This window comes from Gallus gallus, chromosome 8, assembly GCF_016699485.2.
Source record: "Gallus gallus isolate bGalGal1 chromosome 8, bGalGal1.mat.broiler.GRCg7b, whole genome shotgun sequence".
Taxonomy (NCBI): Eukaryota; Metazoa; Chordata; class Aves; order Galliformes; family Phasianidae; genus Gallus; species Gallus gallus.
The window spans coordinates 17,074,327-17,092,828 of NC_052539.1; the positions used below are offsets into that span (position 1 = coordinate 17,074,327).

The following is an 18,502-nucleotide window of genomic DNA, read 5'->3' on the forward strand; positions in this document are numbered from 1 at the left end:
TTTAGATAGAATCAAATTCCTTCTGATCCCAATGTATGCTAAGTGTACTTCAAAAATAACTAGGGAGAATGTGTTTGATTTTTTTTTTTTCTTTAATGGTATGTTTGAGATGGTAAGATCTTCTCTGTGGTTTACAATATTTATTTACATAATCTGGAGAATGAGTGGTTTGGAAATGTTATCCAACTTCTCAGAGTGAACATCTCCAGGTTCTCTGACAATGTGTCCTCTGTATGTTCACTGCTGCTATTGATTCCCTTATGATTATGTTGTCCTTTATGCTTCAAAAAAATTCCATAGTGTAAACAGGAGATATTTTTTCCATTATTTAGATCATATCTAATGCTAAAAGTGATTATTTTCTTGCTAACTTGATTATCACAAGTAGCCTTATTAATTTTTATTAATTTGAGGGATGCGCTGAAAGTAACGCCTTCTATTTTATGTCAGTCCACAACACTAGGGGCAGATGTTTGCAATAAGGCAGTAGAGGTTAAACCTTCCCACCAATATTCTGTTACATGTTGTTGCCATTACATGTTGTTTGCCATTCTTCCATGTGGAAAAAAAATAGAGCTCATTGACATCCATCGATGCTTGCTGTACTTTTATGGAGACCAAACAGTGGCTGTGAGCACAGTGAGTCAGTGGATGGTGCATCTCAGCAGTGACAACAGTGAGTGTTGGTACCCGTGCTGATACAGACTTTTACGTGCAGGTCATACAGGCTCTTGTTCATCACTGGTGAGAATATATAGCTAATGGTGGTGATATGTATTCAAATGGTGTTTTGTAGCTGAGAATTTGCTCCATCAGTGTTATTGTGCTCTTTGTGTTTTCCCTGGAAATAAATAGGATGCATTACTTTTGGAATGACCCAGTATTATTATGCAGGCATACCATGAATCAAGACTCTCCTGGAATGCATGGACATGCCAGTGCCTTATATATGTTGTCTTGTTCCCTTTTGTGTAGAAGTCAGCAAAAACACTGTAAATTCTCAATGAAAATCTTTTTTAAGAGGCAGTAATAGGGAATAAACTTCTACAGAGGCAGATGGCTATTTCTAAGCATTATCTACCATCTTTCAAATATGGAATAGAAAAAGATATAAGGTCTCTTATTAGAAATGTATTTGCCTTGGTTGTATCTATTAATAAAGTTTTGTACCATTTGCCTGGCAAATGATTATTCCCCTTTGAATACTGAGAAAGGAATTAATCATCTAGAAAACTGATCATTGTTATTCTTGTCTGGAAAAAAAAAAAAAGTGAAAGAATAGCAGAAGACTTGTCAACAAAAATACAGTCAAAAGCTAATCTTCCAATACGGAAAATATGATCTAATCGAAGTCACAAAAGCTAAATTCCAAGGCAATGAGAGATGATTAGATTGGCAATTTTTCATAATGGAGAAACAATTTGTTGTTGTAGAGCTAAATATAAAGGAAAAATTTACCTAGAAATTGATCCTGTATGCATAAATCCATCATGTAAGTGTTCAAAAACTCGGTACATTAGTTATAAGGAAATAAAGATCAGTTTAGCTTTATGTAGCTAAATAACTGGAATTCATTTTCAAGTATGCAAAGCTGCACACTGATACTTCATTAGTGTTTAAAATCAGTACGGACAATGTTTGGATCATGGTATCATCTCTTAAAACCATGTCTCACCTATCTGGAGAGTCCTTGTTAACACAGTTCAATGGATTTTTCACACCACTGATTCTGCTGAAGTTTTAGATCTATAATTCTACCTACTATGATATACTTAACTACACAATACATAACTCTTTTCATGTATTAGCTTTGTAAGGAAGTATTTTTAATTAAAGAAATTCACTGAGGAATTTAGAGAAGAAACGGGAAAAAAACAAGAATTTAATGGATTTTGTTATTTTTTTAAAACAACAACAGAAACAATAACCTCTTTTCTGTCTAAAGACACAGATTTTATGGATGATCTTTTATACCTCTTATCTACCAGCACAAGAGAGCATGGCGCACTCACTTACATCACATAAACTGATTGCACTCGCCTGCATAGCTGTTTTTTTCCCCATCCATTTCAATCAGAAATCTGCTCTGGATTAGGAGCCAACCATCCTGTTTCTGTGCGATCTGCAGCTGCTGTGTGTGACACCCATCATAGCTCTTCTGTAGCTGAGCTCTGTGGTGCCTCTCACAAATCTGTTTCCCCCACGAATGGCTTTAGCCACTCTGTTCTGTGCACCTGCAGACTGTGTTCATTACAAACAGTAGGGTTGTGGGGAGAAAAAGAATAAAGAAACAAATAGATTGATATGCATGATTTGAGGAGGGAGAAAAAACACCCTGCTGTGCAGATTCTTAAGATTACATTATTGCAAATTTGTGCTCTGCCTTTGTCAAAAGGGAAGCATCAGTGTTTTAATAACAACACATGACAGGCTTAAGAAAAGAAAAGACGAGATTTTCTTGCCATCTTCTCAGCAGGTGTAGGCAGAATGTATTTGTCCACGCTGGCCAGTCATTACCTGAGCAAAGGTTGGCTTGGCAGTGGAACATATGTGTGACAGATAATAAATGAAGCAGGCCAAGGAATTAATGGAAGATTTGAAAGCAACTCAGACTATTAAATAAATGATGCCTGTCAAAGCCATCATCAAAGCTTTCTAATAACAAGAAAAGGCTGCATATGGTGATCTTAGGGGAAAAAAAAAATTAAACAAACTTTTGGACAAAGAGGTAGAGAAGTTAATTATGAATTAAATCCAGCTGCACAGGGAAGGTAAATGAGAATCAACCCCAGTTGCACCAGATTTCCATAAGTATCCAGAATTCAGTTTAAGTTTCAGACCTAGATGTAGTGCAGTTTGCTGGATGCATCTTATTGCCCTTGACTAAATAAATAAATAAATAAATAAAATAAACCACATTTATGCTGTTCTAACTTTAAGAATATGTTATTGGCATGCTTACACAGTGTGACAGAGCTGGACTAATCACATGCAAAATATTAAGATAGATGCTGAGCAAATGTGCTTGCCTCACAAAATGTAATGGCTGTATGATATTTTAAGTGGGTTTGATTGCAGTGATGTTAAGTTTGTTTAATGTTTTCCGCTTGAGTACTGTGTTCTGTTGTCAAATCCATGCTGAACTATAACCTTTTCATTGAATAGCACAAACACAGTCATAGGATACGAAGTCCAACAAACTTAGTAATACTATATTGTTTGGACTGTAAGTATTGGTATATATACATAATTCTGCAATGTCATAATCATTCTATAAGTGTTCTCTATATTCCCAATTTTAAGTCTTTTCTTAGTTTGTCATTTACATACTCCTTCCTGCTCATTAATGGTATTGGCATTCACTTATTGCATTTCTTCTAAGTAAAATGTTTAGTGACTAAAACTGAGAGGGAAAAAAACTATGAGTGGAACAAAATGAGACCTTTTCTGAATAAAGGGCCATGGAATGCCAGAGGATCCAGAATGCCTATTGTCTGGGGAAGAAAGTGATTTATAATATATGCTGAATGAATTCAGGGTTTGAAAATGAGCAGAGGAATGAGGCTGATTGTTCCAGGACTACTTTTATTAAGAAATCTGGCATTGCAATGCACATACGGTGCATGTTTAAATGGTCCCTGTTTGCTATATAACCAGCCTAGTCCTACAGTGCAGCAGGGTTTTCATGAAGCAGGGGCAGCTGAGGAGTAACAGACAGTTGTCGTCTAGATCAATTCAACTATTGAGTGTTTTGTTTTTCTTTTTTGTTGTTGTTTGTTTGTTTGTTTTGTTTTTTACACATTTAACCAGATCTGGAAAAGGCATTTTTAGTGGTTTTCAGTTATTTAGTGGTTTAGATATTTAGTGGTTTTAGTTATTTAATCTCAGAGTCAGTTCAGGACGTGTACACTAACTGAATAGGACATGCACCAAGTTACCTGACTTGTGAAAAGTTTTCTTGACACCTGTGTGGTGAGTAGAGGCACATGAAGCTGTTTGGTAAGAAATGTTTCAAGAAACATGCTTTGAATTCCTCCTCTGTCTAGAGCTGAATTGACTGATCAAGGATTTTTAGGTTGAACTCTGCCCTGCAGTCCCAAAGCACACCAGGTTTTGCATCTAGAACTATTTTTTTGGAGGACCAGAGCACTAGCAGTTTTCTTTTCAAATGTGCCTGTGGAAATGAAACCATATGATTAAGGTTTTGTTGTTGGTTTGGTTGGTTGGTTTGGATTTGGGTTTTTGATTACTTTGTTTTTTTCTTCTGTGAGATACAGGTGTATGCCCTCTGAGGACGAACAAATTCAGCACATTTCCTATTTCTAATGAGTACACTTCCTTCTAGGATGCTTAACCCTCCTTCTCTTGCATTCATTCCAAAAGAATACTCTGCTGCATTTTCACTGGGAGTAAATTCTGTTTGAAAGTTATGTATGTTTTCCATCCGCTGATTGCTCCCTTCAGGATTTAAGGAATCCTCTGCATAATTTTTGGATTCCTGTCAGGTTTAAGACAAAGTAAATGAACTGCTAAAACTGGAATGGTTTTGAACATGCTCTGAAGCAGACTCCTAGATCCTGGAGGAATTAGACTAAGTCAAACAAAGAGATGCCTCTGTAGTTAGATAGTAGGGAAGCTGGAGCTTTTTGAATTACAGTGTTAGTCTTTTCCCCAACTGCAGTTAAATTGAGGGAAGAGGGGTGGATTTGTGTTTTGTTTTCAAAATCTCTGGCCCTCAGTGTTTCTCAAAATAGTGCCCAAAATGCTGAGGGACATAACATGTAAATTGGTAGGCAGAGAGAGAACACTGGCTGTAAATACATTTGTTTCAGAATAGATCAAGAACATGAAACAAATCATATTTATACATAAAGGAAACAAAAAACAGCTTGCATTTTTGTTTTCTCTTGGAGACTCCCCCCCCCCTATACTCTTGAAAAATAGCTGTTTCTGTTCTATTTAGCTCACATGTTTTAGAAGGAGAAAGGCAGAATACATCTTCTTTTGTCAAGGAAATTACAGATAACAGTTTCAGTTTTGGAGTAATCTTTTAAAATTGTCCATGGCCAAATTCAACAATGCAACCTAGCCCAGCCAAGTACTTCAGTATGCACGTAATTTTATTCACTTACTTAAATCCCTCTGACTTCAAGAGGATTTGAGCAGTGCTTAAGTGCTTTGCTGCAACAGTGCCCCAAATTGGTAGATGGCAAATTTCAGACACAGAAAGAAAGGCCACAGTTTTTGCAGTTTCTGTTAGTAGGTTCCTGAAAAATTGGTTTTATTTCTTCAGATGATCCTGTAATTCCTAGTGCTTGCAATTTACTTTTACTCTTTTAAGTTTTTTTGTTTTGTTTTGTTTTGTTTTCTTAGGGTCCTCAGTTGTACGCCACTCCCAACCAAACAACAAAACAAAACAGACAAAAACAACAACAACAACAACAACAAAATGAACTTGAAAGAAGAAATGGTCTGGTTGGGCTCTGGTAATCCATATTTTAAAAATTACAAGTGTCACAGGTAATTTGAAGGCAGATCAGGCATCTTCTAAATCAAAATGTGTGGACCTCACTAGAAAATACTACCAACAGTTAACAGTTATAAAGGTAAATAGGAACAATTTCCAATAGTTTATTTTCAAAAGCAGTTAGTTGTTAACCCTATTAAAAGTAAGTTATGATTTTCAAAATGTCACGTCTTGTTTTTGTTTGCTTCAGCTTACATAGATGTTATCTTCATGATATGATGACTGCTCTTTAATATTGACCAATTGTCATTGCACTTCACTGGCAAAAAAAAGAAAAAAAAAATCACAGGGTGTTAAGATGATTAATGTAACTGTCAGGAAAAATGTTAATAAATTTATCTTATCTACCTCATATACAAAGACATAATATATATCAGGGTTTATGTGCTTCATTCACTTTGCAAAGCACAGCCTCTGACTTAAGTAAATGTATGCTAAATTATGAATGTGAAAAGAAACAGAAAGAGGAAAAAGCAAGCTATTATTTTTTTTTTAATTTTAAATCAGTCTTCAGAAACAAATCTTTTTACCATATGTTTACACAAAACGTAGTCCTCACCCTGATTTGAAGTTTTGAACAGCACAGAGTTATTAATTAAATTTTTAATAATTAAAAACAGTTTCTGTGAAAAGAAAATCCATGGATCAAAATAGAGAGAGAGGTGATATTGCAATATCCTGTGAGCAAACCTAGGCTTTGTGCCTTTGCTCTTTTCCCCATTGATTAGAATAAACTTTCAGCACAAACCCTGGTTTGTTCCTTAGACAAGGAGCGTGGGTACCAGGCAGCTGTGTGGAATCACTGCTGACCAGACTTTGCCTGTTGGAGCCTGTCCTCAGCAATGTGTTCTGGGAGGCAACATTTCTCTTATTCACTGTGTATAATGCAAAAGGAGGACTCACTAGCTGTATCAAGAAAATATACAGCACATTTCATTTCAATTTTTTTTTTCACAATATTTTCAACTAAGAAGGGAACATTAACAGAACAGAAATGTCTTTAGGTTCAACATCATGTGGCATACCTTCCCTCAGTCTTTTCCTAAGCACTTGGAGTTGGGCATATATAACAAACATATTCTTGGTCCTCTTTCAGCAGACCTAATGTGTCAATATGTAGATAAGATGATAGGTGCAATTTGGAACAGTGACATTTTTGTTTTCCTTCTTTTTCCCCAGTGACTAATTCACCCAGACATTGCAACTGGTTAGTGACCAGAAGAGTTGAGTAACTCTGGTTGTACATTTCATATAGTTTTAATGGTTTTAGCCTCCTAGATGTATGTATAAAACTCTGAAGAATTTATCCAGATCACACTTTGAAAGCAGCTTTTCTTCTTTGGTGCTTTGAATGTTGTTGATAGCGTGGAACACTTCTGAGCACTTGTTTGAGTGCTGTGCTGGAGCTTTCTGTTTCCAGTAAAAAACTGATGGAGATCAACACTTTTTTGACACTCCTTGTACCAAGTGCTTATAAAGTGTTTATATCTATAATTGTGTCAAATTATGCTAATTAAGTGCTGAAAGACACTAGTAAGTTGAAGTACTCAAAAAGTGCATTACTCTGAGTGTCACCCGGGGGCTCTTCACAGCAGACACTTGGGGGACAATTTTTTTCTTTCCAAGCACCTTTAGAGCACTTTGTATTAAAGTGTCTTTCTGACATTAATTAAATTAAAAAAGCAAGTGACAGTTAAGTGCACATGATTTACTCTAATCTTTTGAAATGCAAATGTATTTTAGACTAAAATGCCCTTCCTTTTTTACAATTCTCCGTTTTCCTCCTCCATTGTCTCCCACACCTTTTTTTTATTGAGTAATCAGTTGCTAAAAACAGCTTTGATAAAGGCTGGGAATTAACTCAATTATGAATGATTAGGCAGAAAAATTGAACGATTCAAAGATCAAATAACAATGATAGGGTTTCTAATAACCTTATGAGAAAAGATCATTGCTTAGGGGTAATGCTGTAGAGACCTGTGCTGCTCTCAGATTTTTGTCCACCCTGTCTCCAGGGTTACTCATTAATTCTATGCTGAAGAATTCTAGGGCAGCTGCAGAAGACAAGAGATATGATTTTCTTCCAGTGAACAAAGGAGATGTTCGTCATTAGCCATACACTGGTTACGCACTAATGAGTTCTCAAATACTAAGTGGTTTGGCCAAGGTGGTCTAGTAAAATGGAAACTTATGTCACACATTAGATGATTGAACTCTGCTGTTCTAAGATGGAAAACCTTTGTATAGCACTACAGGTATTTAGAATGAGAATACATTTAAAACAAAAACAAAAACAAAACAAAACAAAAAAAAAAACACCCTTTGTTTCCAAAGAAAAACTCAGAGACAGCAGTGCAAGGACACCAAAATTTAATACATGCCTTCCCGAAGAGTGAAAATAGAATAAAATCTGAAGTCTGATAAAAAAATAAACAGGCACTTTTAGGAGTGTTATTAGTGAATATCCTACTTCAAGGGTTATTCTGTTTCATGATAAAATATTTTTGTAGGTGTGCAGATAACAATCCTTATGTTACCTAATTCTGACTAGACTCTATTAAAATGATTTTTTCACTTTTCTGAGAAACTGTATTTAATCCCTATGTCAATGTGCTGAGAAAGATAGTAAAGATATATCTGAACTTTAAACATCTTTAATCTTTCTCTTTAGCTTTCATTCTTGTTGCACAGTCTCAGCAATCAGATTTCAACACTCCATTCCTCAGAAAAACTTACAGATTTAGAAACCATAGGGAGATAAGATTCTCCTTTGACCCAAAGACACATTCTGCTATCTTACATCTTTGGAAAGTCTTTTAAGTAGTGATGTCTATTGAAATTTTCTAAATAGATAGAATTTTATTTGGTAATGACTAGATCGTTATCAGGCAGGTGACAGGAGTCCACGGGGGAATAGAGGTGAGTTGCTCCAGGTAAAGAGACATCCCAGACAGTCCTCACTAGAAGCATTATCTAAAAGGTCCTTCGTAGCCTGGAGTTAGTAAACTGAATTGTTCTTCACGTCATTCTCCTGGGAAGGATGTCGATCTCACAAGTGTCGCTCTCAATGCAGCAGGAGTGAAGAAGCCAAGAACTCAGTAAACACTGAGCTTGTTTTGCCAGTTAAAGGTAAAGTACATTGTCAAGGCATCTGACACCTTCCAACAATTGCTTACACTGTGCATGTGCTTGAGCAGCTTACACTGCTGTGTAAATCAGAGAGCTTCATGCTCTACAGGTCCCAGTCCCGCTCTTACCTGCAGGTTGATCCAGTTATCACTGAAGTCAGTTACCAAGGGACCAATTTAGAGTGAGCTGAATAAACTCTCAAGAGCATCAATTAAATGTGGAAATGAAAATTTGAATGGTTATTAGTTTGAACTGTTATTGTCTGTTGCTTGGGAGAAAAGGAATCAGAGATCTAATTGTCTTGTATAAGGTTACCTATTGTAAACCGTATCCCTCTTTTCTGTCCTTCCAGCTACTTGATTGCCTATTTATTTGCAATAGTCTTCGGAGGTAATGAACAGATTAAATTTAGATAGAGGGCTCAGATTTACTGTTGGCTCAGCTCTGCTGAAATAAGTGGAATTAGCCAGGAGAGTCAAAATACCTTGTGTTCAGCCACCATAAGCTATCTGGCCTGTTGATGATTTCTAAAATCCCTCCTGTGGATGCTAGTGTGTTTGTAGAATGTAGTTTTAATGGACAACACATAAAGATCTGAAGAACAGAAAGTACTGAAATATAATGTTACTTAGATAAAATAATTGTCAGAATGAGCAAAACTAAGCATTTGGAGGAGGGGATGGAATGGTGGGAGAATTATTCTTCCACTGGGGCTATGTTTCATTTGGTTCGTATATTAAGTGTTTTTGTTGTTGTTGTTGTTTTATTTATATTATTATTTGTTTATTTGAGGTAAAAGAAAGATGAACTGGTTTGGACCCGGGCCTTTTTAACATGAGATGCATATGATCCATTGAATATTGTGCATAGTTAGACAAATGGTGTTGGTTACTGTTATATAAATGACTTTGTGATCAAAGCATCAAGCCAACAGATAGCTTCCAGCATTGTTATTGTAGTACATGCTGCCAGTGTTCACTAATTTGAAGGTATGATGGGTTTGAAAATCTCAAATCCTCTGGCAGACCTTAGGACATCTGCTGCTTGTCTGACTAGGAAAAGAGAGACTGATGAGCATACACAATTACAGGATCATTAAGGTCCAGATTGTAAAGCCACAGACATATAAAAAGCTGGACAGAAGGGGAAAAAGGGAAAGGGTAAATTTAAAAAGAATAGCTTTTATCTGTGCAGGACACAAGAAAGAAAATCATGGGAACAAGAGGAATAAACAGTTAACTGCAGGTACATGCCACTAAATTGTGGTGAGGCATTTACTGTGGACTGTGTATTTCTGTGTAGCATTAAGGGGTTCTGGGGCATGGCTGTACAAAGCTCTGGTGTAGCAAAAGTGCCACTAAGCATTTAGGCCTTCAACTCATGGTAGCAGAAATGGAGGCATATCTCAGTTTTTACTTCACAAAATCCCATTTGCATGAAAGTAGCTCTCAATAACAACATCTTATTTGATGAATAGCTTATGCTACAGAATTTTTTAAATAAAATATTCATAGGTGACATAGTTGGCAATTATTTTCAAATGCTGTAAACTTGTATATATCTTCCTTATGCAGTCATAACTCCAATGATTTGTTTTCCCCTCTGCACCTACAGTAAGTTAGTTTTCATAAGGATGAAAAAGTGCCTCCAGAGACAACACATTGCTGAGAAGAATTAGACGACCAAAGGTAATAGATCTTTTAATTTAAGATAGGGCCACTTGCCATTTCTGTTCCTTTAAAAAGCAGTCAATTCTAATTATAGAGATTTATCTTGGATTAAGGAAGAGAAATACTAAAGTAAGCACTACTGCTTCTAGTATAACTCTAGGGTTAAAGCTTTCCTAAGTGGGAATTATGTGCAGTGAGGACAATAAAGTGACTGCTATAAAATTCTGAATTAACTGTTCATATGATAGAGGTTTTGTTGTTCTGAAAATGGTTTCCTTTTAACATTATGTTTTAGTTTAATTTTGTTTGTTTTTTAAATACTCATCACTACTCACCATGTGTGTTGGGGGCAAAAAGAAAAAAAAAAAAAGTGAGGCAAAGGCTTTTTGAGAAGAATGGATTTCTAACAGTTCTTGTAAAGTAATATTCACATTCTTTCGATAGAATATTGGAATTCCAGTGGAGGAACACTGTTGTGATCCATCTTAGCTCAAATATTTTCAGAGTCCAAATGAAATAACAAAGGTTTCAATAAAATCTACAGATCCTCAGTTGAAAAAAGTTTAACATGGAAAGAGTAATTTTCAGTACAGTTTCAAATACAACTGTTGCGTTTCCTCAACTTCCCCTTTGCCTCACATCCCTGAAATGTTTTTATTTTATCATGTCTTCCTTTTTTCTGATAGTGTTTGTTCTCCACATGGAAATTCTTTAGTACTCATCAAGATATCTGGTATCCTTCATTGAGATATCATTTATCATGGGACTGTTTATCCCTTTGCTTATCTGGGCCACAGATGTGCTGGTCTAGATTTGGAGACTTCATTCTTTTCTGAGCTATCAAAAAATCAATGGAGAGGAATGGTACAACAAAAATGAAACCACGTCTAACAAACAAAGATTCACAGTCTTTGCAACTCTTAAGATACTCTTCTTTTGTCCTTGTCACTTGTAAAAAATGTGGCCTGACTTTATTTAGTATAGTAGAAGATCAGTTTGTACCAAACTGTTTCTGGTGTTTCATTGTTATCCATGTGGGGAAAGTGATGGAAAAGCTGTGCTACTGCTCTCAAAGATCTTGGTATTAATATTGCACAGCCTGCAATATTCAGCCCTCTGTTTCTCAGGCAGAACTAAGGAGTCAAAGTATGTTTTCAGTATATTTTATTATGGATATCTGTGATCTTACAGTAAAAACTACAAGCCTCTCTTAAAGCATATATTCATAAAATATGAAGCAAGAGAAGACTTTTATCATCCTCTATTTATGTGTAACAAAACTCTCTATATGCTCCTAGCATGAGTATTTTCTGTAATTTCAGTTGAGGATTGACAGATAATACAAGAGTTTGGAATTAAAATACCAAGATCTGAAAAATGTGTATTTTGTTTTCCATGTTTTATTAATTTAATGTTCTTGAACTAATATGATGATGATAAGAAGTTTCCAATTGCATTATACTTTATAGCTTGTCACCCTATTCTAGTATTTCTGAATACAGATACATCTGGAGTTGCTTTAATTTTCTTAAGAAGATAACCATGAGAAGTCACTAGGAAGGAACTTTTTTTAAGGGCATCTATATGCACAAAATAAAGTGATAAATACAAATGAAAGATGAGTGTAAAGTTACAGGAGCTACATCTAAAATTACCACAATGCAATATAAATCAACTTAAAATGAAAATGTGGCTAACCTTAACTGCAGTGTTTATAGATGTAGTTTGCTTAGTACAGATGCAAGAAGGGGCATAACAAATAAAGCAAGTTAGAAGCATTGTGGCAGTTCAAATATCCATTTGGATTTCAAGTGTTGGGTTTTTGGTATGGGTTTTTTTGTTTTGTTTTGTGAAAAATAGAAGTATATGTTCTACTCCAACAACTTGGCCAGAAGATGCACTAAGGATATAAAACTGGAGTTCAGAGCCTTTGCCCGATGACAGAAATGTATCTGTACACTGTACTCTATGTTCTGTTAAGCTTTTTTCAAAGCATAAGAACAAGAATAAAAACAGAAACTTAGTAGCATGTTGGAAGGTAATGGGAAGTTTGCTGAACACTTCAGGATCTAAATGAGCTGTCCTGAGATCTCCCTTTCTCCAGCACCAACAGATCATCACTGATTACCCTCAGTAAATTTGCAGACAACACCAAGTTGGGAGGGAGTGTTGATCTGCTGGAAGGTAGAAAGGCACTACAGAGGGACCTGGACAGACTGGATTGATGGGCAAAGGAAAACTGTGTGAGTTTCAATAGGGCCAAGTGCTGGGACCTGCATTTTGGTCACAACAGCCTCAGGCAACCCTACGGTTTGGGGAGGAGTGGCTGGAAAGCTGCCTGACAGAAAAGGACCTTGATGGACAGTTGGTTGAATATGAGCCAGTAGTGTGCCCAGGTGGCCAAGGCCAGTGGCATCCTGGCTTATATCAGAATGTATAATGAGCAGGACTTAGGGAAGTAATCCTGCCCCTGTACTCAGCACTGGTGAGGCCCCACCTCAATTACTGTGTTCAGTTTTGGGGACCTCAATACTGAAAGGACATTGTGGTGCTGGAGCAGATCCAACAAAGGCAGCAAGGCTTGTGAAGGGCTTGGAGAACATGCCCTGTGAGGAGTGACTGAAGGAACTGGGGCTGTTTAGTCTGGGGAAGAGGAGGCTGAGGGGAGACCTCATTGTTCATTTCGAATACCTGAAAGGTGGTTGCAGTGAGAGCGGGGTTTGTTTCTTCTCACTGGTGACAGGTGACAGGACAAGGGGAAATGATTTCAAGTTGCGCCAGGGAAGCTTTAGTTTGGATATCAGGAAAAACTTTTTTACAGAAAGGGTTGTTAAGCACTGGAACAGACTCCCCAGGAAGGTGGTTGAGTCACTATCCCTGAATGTGTTTAAAACCCAGCTGGATAGGTGGGACATAATTTAGCCATGGGTTGTTAGGGTAGTATGGTTAGGTTGTGGTTTGTCTTGATGATCTTTAAGGTCTTTTCCAACCTGAGCAATTGTATGATTCTATGATTTGATGAGTGCCCGGACTTCTTTTTGCAGCTGCAGAAGGGACTGCATCTTTGGGGACACCCCAGAAGTCCAGCACCACAAAAGTCCCTCACAATACACATAGAAATACTGAGGCCAAGATGGTGCAAGGCAGAGATGACATTTCAGTACAAGAAATCAGCAAGCAGGAGAGATCTGAGCCAGCAGTGAAGGTAAGAAGAGGTATAGTGATGGTTGCTCCTGCAGCCTGAAGAGGAGTCTGTACAAATGTCTTCAGACTCCAAACCAAAAAGTCAGTTGTTTTATGTAGTTACTCCAAAAGTAATGCCTCTTATTTATTTCCATGGCAGTGACAAAAGATACAAAGAGTACAATAATGCTATTTGATAGAGCAAATTCTCAGCTACAAAACACTATTTTTTCAGCACAGTAACCACAATAGTTATGCATTTTCACCAGTGATGAACAAGAGCCTGTATGTCATGCTCATAAAAATCTGCACAAGTGGAGGTGACCCCCTAATTCACAGTGTTTCACCACCCATTGCCTTGCTGTGCTCACATCCACTATTTGGTCTCCATAAGCATTCAGCAAGCATCTACGAATGTCAATGGGTGCCATTTTTGACATGTGGGAGTAACTCAATGACATACTTGTGCTTCATAAACACTTCCATATCAGGCACCATTTTGTGAGGCTGTCCCTCATCTGCCATCTGTCACACAGCAACAAAATGTAATAGAATATTGGTGGGGAAGGCTCACCCTCTACTGCCATCCCTCCAACATCTGCTTCTGATGTCATGGGCCACTATAATAAAATAGGAGGCATCACAGCAGCCCTCATAGATCATGTGTGTGGGCTTATTTTATGTACCCTGTTGTGTTTTCACAAACTAATGCTGTGCTCCAGTTCCATTTAATGAACTGTTTGTTTTCTAGATAAACTTTTTGCTTGCAAGTGGGAATGCATTGTCCAGTGAGTGATCCAGAGAAAATATTTGTTTCCTCTGTTTTAGTGTTGGAATGGGCTGATTCTAATTCCATTTTGTTGAGAACTCTGAGTCCTGAATCTGGCACTTAATGCTATTGAAAAATCCTGACAGAGCGCTCAAAATACTGTGTATGCTAGTGAAATATTTATCTCCAGTAAGTAAAGTCATAGTAACTCAGTATTTTGGTCATTAGCAATCTAATTGGAAATCATTAGATATCTAAACAAGTAAGTTTTTCAGCAAGCCTGAAGAAGGCTTCCAGAGTTAATGAATGATTCAAGCCATTACTGATCTGAAAAAGGAGTACTGAATACATTTGCTTAAGATATGAGTGCCAGGCTTTGTCCAGGAGGAAGTATCTAACAGATATCCTGCATTTTACTTCTAAGTGTCACTGATAGAAGTCTGTATGGAGTGTGGAGGTTCTGGCAACACTCATGTGACCCCTTTTACCATTTAGAATCTAAGACTACTTTCACATGTGTCAAAACATTTCTGAAATTGTTTTGTTTGTTTTGTTTGTTTTTTGGAGAATATTTCCTTCAAAGCAGTAACTGTTCTAAGTGGGAAATCCCAATCAAATTTAAAATGATCAGAGACAGGTTTGTTAGTTACTTCTTAAATAGTGTGAAGGAGAAACTTTCACAGTTCCACTTTAATAATAAAAACAATACCAGGCCAGATCCATGCATTTATCCAGCTATTAAAATGAAACTTCCATAGTGGTGTATCTTCTGCTGAAACTAGGACATGCTTTTCTCAAAGAACTCCAAGTGTCTTTGCAAAGGAAGCAGCCCAAGGTTCTGCAGCAAGCGCCCAATATTGTTATTCATCTGTAGCAATGCCAAGAGTAAAAGGGGAGGGACAGTACTTGGTTATTTTCTTTAACTCAATGAATCTGCTTTCAGTGTATGTGGATAACAAAGCAGTTCAGACCATTGTACTCTCTAAACAGAATATTTGAAGGGCCATTCCTCATGCATTTGAATGAGGTAGTGTTAGCCAATACCTGCCAACTCTTCAACTCAAAGTATCACCCACACTAAAGACCCATTTCCTCCACAGTGAGATGACAGGATACTTTTTTTTATTATTTTAATTGTTTTTGTTTGTTTGTTTGTTTTAAACAAATCCTTCATGGATTAAGTCTGTTGCAAATTAATCTCAAAGGAAAATATGTGAAGAGCCACAAAGGCTCCCCTCCTCAGGGTACATAGATGGCCTACAATGCTAGGTGTTTTGTTCTCTGTCTTCCCAAAAGGGTCAAAGACATTAGGTAATCCAAGTCTGCCCTTGAGGCTATACCTGATTTTATGTCAGTCTGCAGTGCTGAAACCATCAGGAGCATGAACAGCCTGGCTTCAGTTTCTGTCCATTGTTGACATAGAATCCACATCGCCTGGTGGCCAGGATGTTAACTGGATACAGAAACTGGAAGCAGAATTCCTTTCCCCCAGGTGAGTCTTGAAAAAATTGAATTCTGGAGTAATATTTGTTCTTACTTTCTATCTTTTGTCTATGGGTTTATAGTTAGAACATAACAACAAATTATACATGTGTGATATGTTCATTTACTCAAGTGAAAAAATAGTTTCACTTCAGTGGCAAAATTTTGTGCTGATTTTTACCAATTCAACCAATGTTGGTTTTTTGTTTTTTATTTGTTTGTTTTTTATTATTTTTTGTTTGGTTGGTTTGATTTTTGTGGGCTTTTGTTTGTTTAAATACATGAGCTATTGAGCTTTTCATTACCTATGTGCTACCAACTTACATCACAAGCAAAGAGCACTGTAGTGTTTCTTTTCTTTATGATCTGACAGTACGTGGTAAGAGAGGAAGGATTCTATTTTGTGACTTTTTTTTCTTCCACAAAATATAGCAACCTTAAACTAGGGATAGATCCAAAAGAGATTATGTCAGTTGCTAAGATTGCAAGCTTTAAAATTGAGCACAAGTTATTTAAACTGAATGTGTCTTTTTGTTTATTTTTTTTTTTTCTGTAGCAAGCAAATTATTACTACTGGTCAATATTTCACAAAAACTTATCTAATGATACACATAAGAAAGTTTCTGTATTTCTGGAATGCTCTCGTATAGCTCTTTGCATTGAAGTCTTTTAACAGTTTACTGTTTGGTACTAGATAAACAACACTGATAATTACATATATATTTACCATTCAGATCTTGCAAATGCACATATGGTGGATAAATTCTTTCACAGATTTAGTGATGCTTATGTTTGCAGAAGAAAAGGATACAAGCAAGAAAGGAAAAGAGAGTGTCGTGGTTTTATGATTTTTGGTTACTAGAATTCCACACCATAACATCATGTAGTTCATATTATGGAATTAAAATTATAAGACATTTTAAGGCCATTAGACTGCAGCTATTTAAGTTGGAATGTGGTGTTAGCATCTATGCTGTGTTTTATGTTTACTTTTGCTTTTTAGCATGAATTTGCCTTGACTAAATGCAGTACATAGTACCAGTGTAATCCCCACTACAACTACCAAAGAAAATGGATATAATGTGCAGACTCAGCATGTTGGTGGTATTACATCATCATCATCTGTTAAACAGAGCTAACATTTACCCTATGCTTGCTTCCTCACATATAACAAGAACCCATTCTCAGCATATATGTAGTTTTATTGATAGCATATTAATGCCCAAATTGTGTATGATTTCTGATGCAAGAATAAAACAGGTATGCTTCTTGTTACAAAGCAGGACAACCATTCCCATGTCCCCAACTGCACCTATGTATTACTCTACCCTTGGTTCAGGAAGTCTCCCTCTCTTTGTTCTGAGCAGCTCTTCAACTCATCATCAGAAGTGGAACTGCAAAGGCTTGCACATATATTTGAAGTCAGGTAGCTTATTGGTTAAAAACATTTCTATGAAGATGTTAGGAAGAAATGATCAGAAGTTCATAGGTCAAAGCTCTCTGTTTAATTTTTTAATGATTTCCAATTCTTGTTGAGGTTCCTAGTATCAACATTCTGCTCAGTCCTTTGCACAGCAGTCATCCTATCCATATTTGATATGGGATAATTAGCAACCAGCCTGGAGAAGTGGAGCCCTTTCTACCATCTGCACAATCAATGCTAGAAAATGTTCTGCTTCCTAGGGATAGCCATGTATTTTTTTAACAGCTCTTGATTTATTGAAAGGGATGTAATGATCATGAAGAGTGTTAAACTTAAGGCCTTCTATTGACAGTGGTTCTGTTTAGCTTCATTAGATGTGAGGCTAACATCTGTCTGGTGAGATGAAGGCCACCTGCTCATTTTATGGAAATTCTAATAATTATCAATTGCCAAAGATCTATATATTCAGCACATTAAATAGTGCCAATGATAAAAATGAAAGCAGTTGTTTTTCCCTATCAGCTTTCCAATTTTATTTTCATTGCAATTATTTTATTACAACCTTCCCTAATCCTTTAAAAGCAGGCAAGAGTAACAGGTCCTTGTCCTTTCAAGCTGGCAATTTAAATCTCACTATGATACCAGCCTGAGATGGCGGTGCTAGATTCTCTGGCTGGCATGATGACTAGAAAGTGCACAAGCTGTGAATGATCAGATTTCTAAATGGTTTGTAAACACTGGAGAAATAAGAACATTCTCTACCATAGCTTGCCAATAGAAAGAGGTGATATTAACATGAATTTTCATTACACACCATTTTTTCAATGATTGGTGGTATAAAAATCATGTCTCATTCCTTTTTTTTTTTTCCCTTAAAAATAAGTGATAGATTCTAAAGTTCTCTGTACACAGCAACTTATATCATTTTTTATTAGCTGGCAGAATGATATTTTTAAAAGCAACAACTATTTCTTGCTTTCATATCCAGTAAGAGCCTTTTCTCTTAAGGGAGTTTATACTGTGATGAATAAAAAGAGGCAGATAAATGGTAATAAAGCTACATCAACCACAGCTAAACAAGTACCTTTATAAAACACACACACACACACACACACAAAAACAAAACAAATAACAAAAACAAAAACAAAACAAAACAAAACAAAAAAACACCAGGCCATTCCTGAAATCTTAAGGGGATTTTTTCTCACAAAGCAAATCTAGCAAAGTCCTAGCAAAGTCCTCTTACTATTAAATTAGTATGGCCATTGAGCATGCATGCATACCAAATGGAAATGCATTCTGTATTAGACAATGATACA

At 36.5% G+C, this 18,502-nt stretch overlaps 1 long non-coding RNA gene across 1 annotated transcript; it reads left to right on the top strand.

Moving 5' to 3' along the window:
• The first annotated feature begins 5,644 nt into the window (after nt 1-5,644).
• Nucleotides 5,645-18,295, top strand: LOC112532937. Its single transcript, XR_006939968.1, has 4 exons — nt 5,645-8,656; nt 10,271-10,344; nt 13,371-13,531; nt 15,701-18,295. It is a non-coding gene; the product is annotated as an uncharacterized LOC112532937 (long non-coding RNA).
• Nucleotides 18,296-18,502: the final 207 nt, after the last annotated feature.